The sequence below is a fragment of the Cardiocondyla obscurior genome, linkage group LG16 (assembly GCF_019399895.1).
Source record: "Cardiocondyla obscurior isolate alpha-2009 linkage group LG16, Cobs3.1, whole genome shotgun sequence".
Classification (NCBI taxonomy): Eukaryota; Metazoa; Arthropoda; class Insecta; order Hymenoptera; family Formicidae; genus Cardiocondyla; species Cardiocondyla obscurior.
Window position 1 is genome coordinate 5,463,329 of NC_091879.1, and position 13,576 is coordinate 5,476,904.

Here is a 13,576-nt window from a genome sequence, read left to right on the forward strand (position 1 = left end):
ATATCTCTGCTTCTGGTGAAGGTAGAACGCTGAAAATAGTCACGTGGGCATCTGCTGACGTCACCGCACAATGATACGTTGCCAGATTTTGAAAAATTTTTTTAACGTTTTTTGTCAATATCTCTGCTTCTGGTGAAAGTAGAACGCTGAAAATGGTCACGTGGGCATCTGCTGACGTCACCGCACAAAGATTTGTTGCCAGATTTTCAAAATTTTTTCGTTTTTGTCAATATCTTTGCTTCTGGTGAAAGTAGAACGCTGAAAATGGTCACGTGGGCATCTGCTGACGTCACCGCACGAAGATTCGTTGCCAGATTTTCAAAAATTTTTTTTTGTTTTTTGTCAATATCTTTGCTTCTGGTGAAGGTAGAACGCTGAAAATGTCACGGGCATCTGCTGACGTCACCGCACATGATACGTTGCCAGATTTTCAAAATTTTTTTTTCGTTTTTTGTCAATATCTTTGTTTCTGAAAGTAGAACGCTGAAAATGGTCACGTGGGCATCTGCTGACGTCACCGCACGAAGATTCGTTGCCAGATTTTCAAAAATTTTTTTTTTGTTTTTTGTCAATATCTTTGTCTGGTGAAAGTAGAACGCTGAAAATGGTCACGTGGGCATCTGACGTCACCGCACGAAGATTCGTTGCCAGATTTTCAAAAATTTTTTTTTGTTTTTTGTCAATATCTTTGCCTCTGGTGAAAATAGAACGCTGAAAATAGTCACGTGGGCATCTGCTGACGTCACCGCACGAATGATACGTTGCCATTTTCAAAAATTTTTTTTTGTTTTTTGTCAATATCTCTGCCTCTGGTTAAGGTAGAACGCTGAAAATAGTCACGTGGGCATCTGCTGACGTCACCGCACGAAGATTTGTTGCCAGATTTTCAAAAATTTTTTTTCGTTTTTTGTCAATATCTCTGCTTCTGGTGAAGGTAGAACGCTGAAAATAGTCACGTGGGCATCTGCTGACGTCACCGCACAATGATACGTTGCCAGATTTTAAAAAATTCTTTTTTCGTTTTTTGTCAATATCTTTGCTTCTGGTGAAGGTAAAACGCTGAAAATGGTCACGTGGGCATCTGCTGACGTCACCGCACAATGATTTGTTGCCAGATTTTAAAAATTTTTTCGTTTTTTGTCAATATCTTTGTTTCTGGTGAAGGTAGAACGCTGAAAATGGTCACGTGGGCATCTGCTGACGTCACCGCACAATGATTCGTTGCCAGATTTTCAAAAATTTTTTTTTTGTTTTTTGTCAATATCTCTGTTTCTGGTGAAGATAGAACGCTGAAAATAGTCACGTGGGCATCTGCTGACGTCACCGCACGATGATTTGTTGCCAGATTTTCAAAAATTTTTTTTTGTTTTTTGTCAATATCTCTGCTTCTGGTGAAGGTAGAACGCTGAAAATATCACGTGGGCATCTGCTGACGTCACCGCACAATGATACGTTGCCAGATTTTCAAAATTTTTTTCGTTTTTTGTCAATATCTTCTGCTTCTGGAAAAGTAGAACGCTGAAAATAGTCACGTGGGCATCTGCTGACGTCACCGCACGATGATACGTTGCCAGATTTTCAAAAATTTTTTTTTGTTTTTGTCAATATTTCTGCCTCTGGTGAAGTAGAACGCTGAAAATGGTCACGTGGGCATCTGCTGACGTCACCGCACGATGCGTTGCCAGATTTTCAAAAATTTTTTTGTTTTTGTCAATATCTTCGCTTCTGGTGAAGGTAGAACGCTGAAAATGGTCACGTGGGCATCTGCTGACGTCACCGCACGAAGATTTGTTGCCAGATTTTCAAAAAATTTTTTTCGTTTTTGTCAATATCTCTGCTTCTGGTGAAGGTAGAACGCTGAAAATGTCACGTGGGCATCTGCTGACGTCACCGCACGAAGATTCGTTGCCAGATTAAAAAAATTTTTTTGTTTTTTGTCAATATCTTTGCTTCTGGTGAAAGTAAAACGCTGAAAATAGTCACGTGGGCATCTGCTGACGTCACCGCACAATGATACGTTGCCAGATTTTCAAAAATTTTTTTTTCGTTTTTTGTCAATATCTCTGCTTCTGGTGAAAGTAGAACGCTGAAAATGGTCACGTGGGCATCTGCTGACGTCACCGCACGAAGATTTGTTGCCAGATTTTCAAAAAATTTTTGTTTTTTGTCAATATCTTGCTTCTGGTAGTAGAACGCTGAAAATAGTCACGTGGGCATCTGCTGACGTCACCGCACAATGATGTTGCCAAATTTCAAAAATTTTTTTTTCGTTTTTTGTCAATATCTTTGCTTTAAGGTAGAACGCTGAAAATGTCACGGGCATCTGCTGACGTCACCGCACGAAGATTCGTTGCCAGATTTTCAAAAATTTTTTTTTGTTTTTTGTCAATATCTCTGCTTCTGGTGAAGGTAGAACGCTGAAAATAGTCACGTGGGCATCTGCTGACGTCACCGCACAATGTTACGTTGCCAGATTTTCAAAAAATTTTTTTCGTTTTTTGTCAATATCTCTGCTTCTGTGAAGGTAGAACGCTGAAAATGTCACGTGGGCATCTGCTGACGTCACCGCACAATGATACGTTGCCAGATTTTAAATTTTTTCGTTTGTCAATATCTTCTGTTTCTGGTGAAATAGAACGCTGAAAATAGTCGTGGGCATCTGCTGACGTCACCGCACATGATACGTTGCCAGATTTTAAAAATTTTTTTCGTTTTTGTCAATATCTCGTTTCTGGTGAAGGTAGAACGTTGAAAACAGATTTTCAAAAATTTTTTTCGTTTTTTGTCAATATCTTTGCTTCTGGTGAAGGTAGAACGCTGAAAATGTCACGTGGGCATCTGCTGACGTCACCGCACAATGATACGTTGCCAGATTTTCAAAAATTTTTTTTTCGTTTTTTGTCAATATCTCTGCTTCTGGTGAAGGTAGAACGCTGAAAATAGTCACGTGGGCATCTGCTGACGTCACCGCACAATGATACGTTGCCAGATTTTGAAAAATTTTTTTTTGTTTTTTGTCAATATCTCTGCTTCTGGTGAAGGTAGAACGCTGAAAATAGTCACGTGGGCATTTGTTGACGTCACCGCACGAAGATTCGTTGCCAGATTTTCAAAATTTTTTTATTGTTTATTGTCAGTATCTTTGTTTCTGGCGGATGTAGAACGCTGAAAATGGTCACGTGGGCATCTGCTGACGTCACCGCACAATGATACGTTGCCAGATTTTGAGAAATTTTTTTATCGTTTTTTGTCAATATCTCTGCTTCTGGTGAAGGTAGAACGCTGAAAATAGTCACGTGGGCATTTGCTGACGTCACCGCACGAAGATTCGTTGCCAGATTTTCAAAAATTTTTTTTTTGTTTTTTGTCAATATCTCTGCCTCTGGTTAAAGTAGAACGCTGAAAATAGTCACGTGGGCATCTGCTGACGTCACCGCACAAAGATTTGTTGCCAGATTTTCAAAATTTTTTTTTTGTTTTTTGTCAATATCTCTGCTTCTGGTGGAAGTAGAACGCTGAAAATGGTCACGTGGACATCTGCTGACGTCACCGCACGATGATCGTTGCCAGATTTTCAAAAAATTTTTTTTTTTTTGTCAATATCTCTGCTTCTGGTGAAGGTAGAACGCTGAAAATGGTCACGTGGGCATCTGCTGACGTCACCGCACGAAGATTTGTTGCCAGATTTTCAAAATTTTTTTTTTGTTTTTTGTCAATATCTTTGCTTCTGGTGAAGGTAGAACGCTGAAAATAGTAACGTGGGCATCTGCTGACGTCACCGCACAATGATACGTTGCCAGATTTTAAAAATTTTTTTTCGTTTTTTGTCAATATCTCTGCTTCTGGTGAAAGTAGAACGCTGAAAATTGTCACGTGGGCATCTGCTGACGTCACCGCACAATGATACGTTGCCAGATTTTCAAAATTTTTTTTTTGTTTTTGTCAATATTTTCGCTTCTGGAAAGAATAGAACGCTGAAAATGGTCACGTGGGCATCTGCTGACGTCACCGCACGATGTACGTTGCCAGATTTTAAAAATTTTTTTTGTTTTTGTCAATATCTTTGCTTCTGGAGAAGGTAGAACGCTGAAAATGGTCACGTGGGCATCTGCTGACGTCACCGCACGACGTACGTTTGCCAGATTTTCAAAATTTTTTTTTGTTTTTTGTCAATATCTCTGCTTCTGGTGAAGGTAGAACGCTAAAAATGGTCACGTGGGCATCTGCTGACGTCACCGCACGATGTCACGTTGCCAGATTTTCAAAAATTTTTTTGTTTTTTGTCAATATCTCTGTTTCTGGAAGGGGTAGAACGCTGAAAATAGTCACGTGGGCATCTGCTGACGTCACCGCACGACGTACGTTGCCAGATTTTCAAAATTTTTTTTGTTTTTTGTCAATATCTCTGCTTCTGGAGGTAGAACGCTGAAAATGGTCACGTGGGCATCTGCTGACGTCACCGCACGACGTCACGTTGCCAGATTTTAAAAATTTTTTTGTTTTTGTCAATATCTCTGCTTCTGGAGAAGGTAGAACGCTGAAAATGGTCACGTGGGCATCTGCTGACGTCACCGCACGACGTCACGTTGCCAGATTTTCAAAAATTTTTTTGTTTTTTGTCAATATCTCTGCCCTGGAGAAGGTAGAACGCTGAAAATGGTCACGTGGGCATCTGCTGACGTCACCGCACGACGTCACGTTGTCAAATCAAAAATTTTTTTGTTTTTTGTCAATATCTCTGCCCTGGAGAAGGTAGAACGCTGAAAATGGTCACGTGGGCATCTGCTGACGTCACCGCACGACGTCACGTTGTCAGATTTTCAAAAATTTTTTTGTTTTTGTCAATATCTCGCTTCTGGAGGGTGTAGAACGCTGAAAATGGTCACGTGGGCATCTGCTGACGTCACCGCACGACGTCACGTTGCCAGATTTTCAAAATTTTTTTTCGTTTTTGTCAATATCTCGCCTCTGAAGGTAGAACGCTGAAAATGGTCACGTGGGCATGCTGACGTCACCGCACGAAGATTCGTTGCCAGATTAAAAAATTTTTTTTTGTTTTTTGTCAATATTTTTGCTTCTGGTGAAAATAGAACGCTGAAAATAGTCACGTGGGCATTTGCTGACGTCACCGCACAATGATACGTTGCCAGATTTTAAAAATTTTTTTTTGTTTTTTGTCAATATCTGTTTCTGGAGAAGGTAGAACGCTGAAAATAGTCACGTGGGCATTGCTGACGTCACCGCACGATGATTCGTTGCCAGATTTTCAAAAATTTTTTTTTCGTTTTTGTCAATATCTTTGCTTCTGGTGGAAGTAGAACGCTGAAAATGGTCACGTGGGCATCTGCTGACGTCACCGCACGAAGATTTGTTGCCAGATTTTCAAAAATTTTTTTCGTTTTTTGTCAATATTCCCTTCTGTGAAGGTAGAACGCTGAAAATAGTCACGTGGGCATCTGCTGACGTCACCGCACAATGATACGTTGCCAGATTTTCAAAATTTTTTTTTTTTTGTCAATATCTTGCTTCTGGTGAAGTAGAACGCTGAAAATGGTCACGTGGGCATCTGCTGACGTCACCGCACGAAGATTCGTTGCCAGATTTTCAAAAATTTTTTTTTGTTTTTTGTCAATATCTTTGCTTCTGGTGAAGGTAGAACGCTGAAAATAGTCACGTGGGCATCTGCTGACGTCACCGCACACGATACGTTGCCAGATTTTCAAAATTTTTTTTTCGTTTTTGTCAATATTTCTGCTTCTGGTGGAAGTAGAACGCTGAAAATGGTCACGTGGGCATCTGCTGACGTCACCGCACAAAGATTCGTTGCCAGATTTTCAAAAATTTTTTTTTGTTTTTTGTCAATATCTTTGCTTCTGGTGAAGGTAGAACGCTGAAAATAGTCACGTGGGCATCTGCTGACGTCACCGCACAATGATACGTTGCCAGATTTTGAAAAATTTTTTTATCGTTTTTTGTCAATATCTCTGCTTCTGGTGAAGGTAGAACGCTGAAAATAGTCACGTGGGCATCTGCTGACGTCACCGCACAATGATACGTTGCCAGATTTTAAAAATTTTTTATCGTTTTTGTCAATATCTCTGCTTTTGGTGAAGGTAAAACGCTGAAAATAATCACGTGGGCATCTGCTGACGTCACCGCACGATGATTCGTTGCCAGATTTTCAAAAATTCTTTTCTTGTTTTTTGTCAATATCTTTGCTTCTAGTGAAGGTAAAACGCTAAAAATGGTCACGTGGGCATCTGCTGACGTCACCGCACGAAAATTCGTTGCCAGATTTTCAAAAATTTTTTTTTGTTTTTTGTCAATATCTTTGCTTCTGGTGAAAGTAGAACGTTGAAAATAGTCACGTGGGCATCTGCTGACGTCACCGCACAATGATACGTTGCCAGATTTTCAAAATTTTTTTTTTGTTTTTTGTCAATATCTCTGCCTCTGGAGAAGGTAGAACGCTGAAAATAGTAACGTGGGCATCTGCTGACGTCACCGCACGATGATTTTTGCCAGATTTTCAAAATTTTTTTTTGTTTTTTGTCAATATCTCTTTCTGGTGAAGTAGAACGCTGAAAATGGTCACGTGGGCATCTGCTGACGTCACCGCACGAAGATTCGTTGCCAGATTTTCAAAAATTTTTTTTTGTTTTTTTTCAATATCTCTGCTTCTGGTGAAGGTAGAACGCTGAAAATGGTCACGTGGGCATCTGCTGACGTCACCGCACGAAGATTCGTTGCCAGATTTTCAAAAATTTTTTTTCGTTTTTGTCAATATCTCTGCTTCTGGTGAAGATAGAACGCTGAAAATGGTCACGTGGGCATCTGCTGACGTCACCGCACAAAGATTCGTTGCCAGATTTTCAAAATTTTTTTTTTTGTCAATATCTTTGCTTCTGGTGAAAGTAGAACGCTGAAAATGGTCACGTGGGCATCTGCTGACGTCACCGCACGAAGATTCGTTGCCAGATTTTCAAAATTTTTTTGTTTTTGTCAATATCTTTGCTTCTGGTGAAAATAGAACGCTGAAAATAGTCACGTGGGCATCTGCTGACGTCACCGCACGAATGATACGTTGCCAGATTTTCAAAAAATTTTTTTGTTTTTTGTCAATATCTGCTTCTGGTGAAGGTAGAACGCTGAAAATGGTCACGTGGGCATCTGCTGACGTCACCGCACGAAGATTTGTTGCCAGATTTTCAAAAAATTTTTTTTCGTTTTTTGTCAATATCTCTGCTTCTGGTGGAGGTAGAACGCTGAAAATAGTCACGTGGGCATCTGCTGACGTCACCGCACAATGATACGTTGCCAGATTTCAAAAATTTTTTTCGTTTTTTGTCAATATCTTTGCTTCTGGTGAAGGTAGAACGCTGAAAATTGTCACGTGGGCATCTGCTGACGTCACCGCACAATGATACGTTGCCAGATTTTCAAAATTTTTTTTTGTTTTTGTCAATATCTCTGCTTCGTGAGAGTAGAACGCTGAAAATAGTCACGTGGGCATCTGCTGACGTCACCGCACGATGATTCGTTGCCAGATTTTCAAAAATTTTTTTTCGTTTTTTTCAATATCTCTGCTCTGGTGAAAGTAGAACGCTGAAAATAGTCACGTGGGCATCATGCTGACGTCACCGCACAATGATTGTTGCCAGATTTTCAAAAATTTTTTTTTTGTTTTTTGTCAATATCTCTGCTTCTGGTGAAGGTAGAACGCTGAAAATGGTCACGTGGGCATCTGCTGACGTCACCGCACGATGATTTTTTGCCAGATTTTCAAAAATTCTTTTTTTGTTTTTTGTCAATATCTTTGCTTCTGGTGAAGGTAGAACGCTGAAAATGGTCACGTGGACATCTGCTGACGTCACCGCACGAAAATTTGTTGCCAGATTTTCAAAAATTCTTTTTTTGTTTTTTGTCAATATCTTTGCTTCTCGTGAAGGTAGAACGCTGAAAATAGTCACGTGGGCATATGCTGACGTCACCGCACAATGATACGTTGCCAGATTTTGAAAAATTTTTTTTTTTTTGTCAATATCTCTGCCTCTGGAGAAGATAGAACGCTGAAAATAGTCACATAAGCATTTGCTGACGTCACCGCACGAAGATTTGTTGCCAGATTTTAAAAAATTTCTTTTTTGTTTTTTGTCAATATCTCTGCTTCTGGTGAAGGTAGAACGCTAAAAATGGTCACGTGGGCATTTGCTGACGTCACCGCACGAAGATTCGTTGCCAGATTTTCAAAAATTTTTTTTTTGTTTTTTGTCAATATCTCTGCTTCTGGTGAAAGTAGAACGCTGAAAAGTCACGTGGGCATCTGCTGACGTCACCGCACGAAGATTCGTTGCCAGATTTTCAAAAATTTTTTTTCGTTTTTTTCAATATCTTTGCTTCTGGTGAAGTAGAACGCTGAAAATGGTCACGTGGGCATCTGCTGACGTCACCGCACGAAAATTTGTTGCCAGATTTTCAAAATTTTTTTTTGTTTTTGTCAATATCTTTGCTTCTGGTGAAAGTAGAACGCTGAAAATGGTCACGTGGGCATCTGCTGACGTCACCGCACGATGATTACGTTGCCAGATTTTCAAAATTTTTTTTTTGTTTTTTGTCAATATCTCTGCTTCTGGTGAAAGTAGAACGCTGAAAATGGTCACGTGGGCATCTGCTGACGTCACCGCACGAAGATTCGTTGCCAGATTTTCAAAATTTTTTTTTGTTTTTTGTCAATATCTGCTTCTGGTGAAGTAGAACGCTGAAAATAGTCACGTGGGCATCTGCTGACGTCACCGCACGATGATTCGTTGCCAAATTTTCAAAATTTTTTTTGTTTTTGTCAATATCTCTGCCTCTGAAGAGAATAGAACGCTGAAAATGGTCACGTGGGCATCTGCTGACGTCACCGCACGACGTACGTTGCCAGATTTTCAAAAATTTTTTTTTCGTTTTTGTCAATATCTCTGCTTCTGGAGAAGGTAGAACGCTGAAAATGGTCACGTGGGCATTTGCTGACGTCACCGCACGAAGATTTGTTGCCAGATTTTCAAAATTTTTTTTTTGTTTTTTGTCAATATCTCTGCTTCTGGTGAAGGTAGAACGCTGAAAATGGTCACGTGGGCATCTGCTGACGTCACCGCACGATGATTCGTTGCCAGATTTTCAAAAATTTTTTTTTGTTTTTTGTCAATATCTCTGCTTCTGGAGAAGGTAGAACGCTGAAAATAGTCACGTGGGCATCTGCTGACGTCACCGCACAATGATACGTTGCCAGATTTTTAAAAAATTTTTTTCGTTTTTGTCAATATCTTTGCTTCTGGTGAAAGTAGAACGCTGAAAATGGTCACGTGGGCATCTGCTGACGTCACCGCACGATGATTCGTTGCCAGATTTTCAAAAATTTTTTTTTGTTTTTTGTCAATATCTTTGCTTCTGGAAAGGTAGAACGCTGAAAATGGTCACGTGGGCATCTGCTGACGTCACCGCACGAAGATTCGTTGCCAGATTTTCAAAAATTTTTTTTTCGTTTTTGTCAATATCTTTGCTTCTGGTGAGAGTAGAACGCTGAAAATGGTCACGTGGGCATCTGCTGACGTCACCGCACGAAGATTTGCCAGATTTTCAAAATTTTTTTGTTTTTTGTCAATATTTCTGCTTCTGGTGAAGGTAGAACGCTGAAAATGGTCACGTGGGCATCTGCTGACGTCACCGCACGACGTACGTTGCCAGATTTTCAAAAATTTTTTTTGTTTTTGTCAATATTTCTGCCTTGAAGAAATAGAACGCTGAAAATGGTCACGTGGGCATCTGCTGACGTCACCGCACATGATACGTTGCCAGATTTTCAAAATTTTTTTTTTGTTTTTTTGTATCTCTGCTTCTGGTGAGAGTAGAACGCTGAAAATTGGTCACGTGGGCATCTGCTGACGTCACCGCACGATGATACGTTGCCAGATTTTCAAAATTTTTTTTTGTTTTTTGTCAATATCTTTGCTTCTGGTGAAGGTAGAACGCTGAAAATGGTCACGTGGGCATCTGCTGACGTCACCGCACGAAGATTTGTTGCCAGATTTTCAAAAATTTTTTTTTCGTTTTTTGTCAATATCTCTGCTTCTGGTGAAGGTAGAACGCTGAAAATGGTCACGTGGGCATTTGCTGACGTCACCGCACGATGATTTTTGCCAGATTTTAAAATTTTTGTTTTTGTTCAATAATTCTGCTTCTGGTGGAAGTAGAACGCTGAAAATGGTCACGTGGGCATCTGCTGACGTCACCGCACGAAGATTCGTTGCCAGATTTTCAAAAATTTTTTTTTCGTTTTTGTCAATATCTCTGCTTCTGGTAGTAGAACGCTGAAAATAGTCACGTGGGCATCTGCTGACGTCACCGCACGAAGATTTGTTGCCAGATTTTCAAAATTTTTTTTTGTTTTTGTCAATATCTCTGCTTCTGGTGAAAGTAGAACGCTGAAAATGGTCACGTGGGCATCTGCTGACGTCACCGCACGAAGATTTGTTTCCAGATTTTCAAAAATTTTTTTTTGTTTTTTGTCAATATCTCTGTTTCTGGTGAAAGTAGAACGCTGAAAATAGTCACGTGGGCATTTGCTGACGTCACCGCACAATGATACGTTGCCAGATTTTGAAAAATTTTTTTCGTTTTTGTCAATATCTTTGCTTCTGGTGGAAGTAGAACGCTGAAAATGGTCACGTGGGCATCTGCTGACGTCACCGCACGAAGATTCGTTGCCAAATTTTCAAAATTTTTTTTTGTTTTTGTCAATATCTCTGCTTCTGGAGAAGTAGAACGCTGAAAATAGTCACGTGGGCATCTGCTGACGTCACCGCACAATGATGTTGCCAGATTTTCAAAAATTTTTTTCGTTTTTGTCAATATCTTTGCTTCTGGTGAAGTAGAACGCTGAAAATGGTCACGTGGGCATCTGCTGACGTCACCGCACAAAGATTCGTTGCCAGATTTTCAAAATTTTTTTTTTTTTTGTCAATATCTCTGCCTCTGGTGAAGGTAGAACGCTGAAAATAGTCACGTGGGCATCTGCTGACGTCACCGCACAATGATACGTTGCCAGATTTTCAAAAAATTTTTTTGTTTTTGTCAATATCTTTTTTCTGGAAGTAAACGCTGAAAATGGTCACGTGGGCATCTGCTGACGTCACCGCACGATGATTCGTTGCCAAATTTTCAAAAATTTTTTTTTTGTTTTTTGTCAATATCTTTGCTTCTGGTGAAGGTAGAACGCAGAAAATAGTCACGTGAGCATCTGCTTACGTCACCGCACGAAAATTCGTTGCCAAATTTTCAAAATTGTTTTTTCGTTTTTTGTCAATATCTTTGCCCTGGTGAAGTAGAACGCTGAAAATGGTCACGTGGGCATCTGCTGACGTCACCGCACAATGATTTGTTGCCAGATTTTCAAAATTTTTTTTTGTTTTTTGTCAATATCTTTGCTTCTGAAAAAGGTAGAACGCTGAAAATGGTCACGTGGGCATCTGCTGACGTCACCGCACGAAGATTCGTTGCCAGATTTTCAAAAATTTTTTTTTGTTTTTTGTCAATATCTTTGCCTGGAAAGTAGAACGCTGAAAAAGGTCACGTGGGCATCTGCTGACGTCACCGCACGATGATTAGTTGCCAAATTCAAAATTTTTTGTTTTTTGTCAATATCTCTGCTCGGTGAAAGTAGAACGCTGAAAATAGTCACGTGGGCATGCTGACGTCACCGCACAAGATTCGTTGCCAGATTTTCAAAAATTTTTTTATTGTTTTTTGTCAATATCTTTGCTTCTGGTGAAGGTAGAACGCTGAAAATGGTCACGTGGGCATTTGCTGACGTCACCGCACGATGATTCTTTGCCAGATTTTCAAAAATTTTTTTTTTGTTTTTTGTCAATATCTCTGCTTCTGGTGAAGGTAGAACGCTGAAAATGGTCACGTGGGCATCTGCTGACGTCATTGCACGAAGATTTGTTGCCAGATTTTCAAAATTTTTTTTTTCGTTTCTTGTCAATATCTTTGTTTCTGGTGAAAGTAGAACGCTGAAAATAGTCACGTGGGCATCTGCTGACGTCACCGCACAATGATACGTTGCCAGATTTTAAAAATTTTTTTTCGTTTTTGTCAATATCTCTGCTTCTGGTGAAGGTAGAACGCTGAAAATGGTCACGTGGGCATCTGCTGACGTCACCGCACAAAGATTTGTTGCCAAATTTTAAAAATTTTTGTTTTTGTCAATATCTCTGCTTCTGGTGAAAGGTAGAACGCTGAAAATAGTCACGTGGGCATCTGCTGACGTCACCGCACGAAGATACGTTGCCAGATTTTCAAAATTTTTTTTCGTTTTTTGTCAATATCTCTGCTTCTGGTAAAGTAGAACGCTGAAAATGGTCACGTGGGCATCTGCTGACGTCACCGCACGAAGATTCGTTGCCAGATTTTCAAAATTTTTTTTTCGTTTTTTGTCAATATTTCTGCTTCTGGTGAAGTAGAACGCTGAAAATGGTCACGTGGGCATCTGCTGACGTCACCGCACAATGATTTGTTGTCAGATTTTCAAAATTTTTTTTTGTTTTTTGTCAATATCTTTGCCTCTGGAAAAGTAAACGCTGAAAATAGTCACGTGGGCATCTGCTGACGTCACCGCACGAAGATTAGTTGTCAGATTTTCAAAATTTTTTTTTTGTTTTTTGTCAATATCTCTGTTCTGGTGAAAGTAGAACGCTGAAAATGGTCACGTGGGCATCTGCTGACGTCACCGCACGAAGATTTGTTGCCAGATTTTCAAAATTTTTTTTTTGTTTTTTGTCAATATCTCTGCTTCTGGTGAAGGTAGAACGCTGAAAATAGTCACGTGGGCATCTGCTGACGTCACCGCACGATGATACGTTGCCAGATTTTAAAAATTTTTTTGTTTTTGTCAATATCTTTGCTTCTGGTGAAGGTAGAACGCTGAAAATGGTCACGTGGGCATCTGCTGACGTCACCGCACAATGATACGTTGCCAGATTTTCAAAAATTTTTTTGTTTTTGTCAATATCTCTGCTTCTGGTGGAAGTAGAACGCTGAAAATGGTCACGTGGGCATTGCTGACGTCACCGCACGATGATTTTTTGCCAGATTTTCAAAAATTTTTTTTTGTTTTTTGTCAATATCTCTGCTTCTGGTGAAAGTAGAACGCTGAAAATAGTCACGTGGGCATCTGCTGACGTCACCGCACGACGTACGTTGTCAGATTTTCAAAAATTTTTTTTGTTTTTCGTCAATATCTCTGTTCTGGAGAAGGTAGAACGCTAAAAATGGTCACGTGGGCATCTGCTGACGTCACCGCACGATGATACGTTGTCAGATTTTCAAAAATTTTTTTGTTTTTGTCAATATTCGCTTCTGGAAAAGGTAGAACGCTGAAAATTGTCACGTGGGCATCTGCTGACGTCACCGCACGATGTACGTTGTCAGATTTTCAAAAATTTTTTTTTTCGTTTTTGTCAATATCTCTGCTTCTGAAAGGTAGAACGCTGAAAATTGTCACGTGGGCATCTGCTGACGTCACCGCACGACG